This window comes from Cynoglossus semilaevis, chromosome 11 (assembly GCF_000523025.1).
Source record: "Cynoglossus semilaevis isolate Cse_v1.0 chromosome 11, Cse_v1.0, whole genome shotgun sequence".
NCBI lineage: Eukaryota > Metazoa > Chordata > Actinopteri > Pleuronectiformes > Cynoglossidae > Cynoglossus > Cynoglossus semilaevis.
The window spans coordinates 283,758-285,745 of record NC_024317.1 but is presented as its reverse complement, the minus strand read 5'-3'; positions in this window follow the sequence as shown (position 1 = coordinate 285,745).

Sequence of the window (1,988 nt, the reverse complement as noted above, 5' to 3'; positions counted from 1 at the left end):
TGACGTCATGGTGACGTCATGGTGACGTCATGGTGACATGATGACGTCATGGTCACATGATGACGTCATGGTGACGTTGTGGTGACGTCATGATGACGTCATGGTGACGTCATGGTGACGTCGTGGTGACGTCATGGTGACGTCGTGGTGTCTGTGACTGGCTCTCCTCTGCCACGTCACCAGTCACAGCTCACTCTGTTTCACTCAATGTATGCTTTCCTGCATGCTGACAGTGCAAAGGGAGGTGTGTGTGTGTGTGTGTGTGTGTGTGGAGACAGAGGGAGGGGCATTTCCTTGACTCCATCTGCTCTGCTCTCTCAGTGAGTCCCAGCTCACACATTTGTCTTCTCTCTCTGTGTCGCTCTCTCCTGCTTCTGTTCTTTATCATTTTATTTTTCGATGTCACACACACACACACACACACATGTTCATCTCACTCTGGTTTCATATCTGCTGGTCTTGTATCAGTCCACGTCTCTCTCCTCTCTTCATCCTGACCAACCTCTTGGATTTCTGCTGCTGCTTCATGACAGCTGCTGTTTTCAGCCTGTACTTCCTGGTTCTGCTCACTGCGACAGGAAACATCAGCAGACTGAGGTGGGTGTTTAAGAGAATCTTCGTTCGGTCTGAGCCCCCCCCCCGACCCCCCCCCACTTCATCCCATCTTTCAGTGGTTCAGAGTTGTGATGACTGTGCTCATCTGTTCTTACCACTGAGCCAGTGCTGTGTCTGCAGCAGCAGCAGCAGCATTTACCACTGTCACTGCTGCTGCTGCTGCTGCTGCTCTGTTCTCCTCTACCTCTGTCATATTTCATTCATATCTGATCCTTTTAGATTCCAAATCCTCAACCGGCCACATTGAAACGTGGTTGTGGAACAGTATAGAAATACATGTGAGCACTTCCACAGGAGACTTGGGTTCTTCCCCCGGCCCTGCCCGGCGGCAGCAGCAGGAGCAGCAGCAGCAGCAGTAACAGCAGGAACAGCAGCAGTAACAGCAGCAGCAGCAGCAGGAGCAGCAGTAACAGCAGCAGTAACAGCAGCAGTAACAGGAGCAGCAGCAGCAGTAACAGCAGCAGCAGTAACAGCAGGAGCAGTAACAGCAGCAGCAGTAACAGCAGCAGCAGGAACAGCAGGAGCAGCATCATCATCAGCAGCAGCAGCAGCAGCAGCATCCGTCTGAGTTTCATCTGTTGCATTCCCCCACATTCACCAACTGCCTGCAGTTTGGCGTTCTCTTGGCGTTCTCTCTGCGTTCTCTCGGCGTCCTCTCGGCGTTCTCTTGGCGTTCTCTTGTCGTTCTCTTGGCGTTCTCTTGGCGTTCTCTCGGCGTCCTCTCGGCGTTCTCTTGGCGTTCTCTCGGCGTCCTCTCGGCGTTCTCTTGGCGTTCTCTCTGCGTTCTCTCGGCGTTCTCTCGCGTTCTGAAGTATGAGGCTGAGAGTCTATGATAGTCATCTGTGCCTGTCACGACCTCTGGCTGTGTAACTGTGTAACTGTGTAACTGTGTAACTGTGTAACTGTGTTCAGGGGCTGAGTGTTGTTGGTAGATATTTCTGCATTACTGTGTAGTACAAACTCCGAAGTACAAACTCAGGAGAACGTGCTCTTTTAGGGCTGGACTTTGGTGCAATAAGCTGTTGAATACTGGGTGAAGAGCACGTGGACGTGGACGTGGACGTGGACGTGCTCTTCACCGGTGTGTCCTTTCACTGTGCCTGGGCATTGACATTGCTGAGAACAATGACTTTCCTAAAGGTCTGCAGGAAGAGTGTCCACGTGTAGGAGAGAGAGGAGTCGCCTGTTCTCCAGGTCGCCTGTTCTCCAGGTCACCTGATCATAGGAACAGTTACATCAAGGGCAAGGGTTCTTTTGAAACCTCGATTACTCAAATATCATCCATCCACCCATCCATCCATCCATGTGATCAATCTACAGTACAGCCGTCTACAGTACAGCCGTCTACAGTCTACAGTACAGCCGTCTACAGT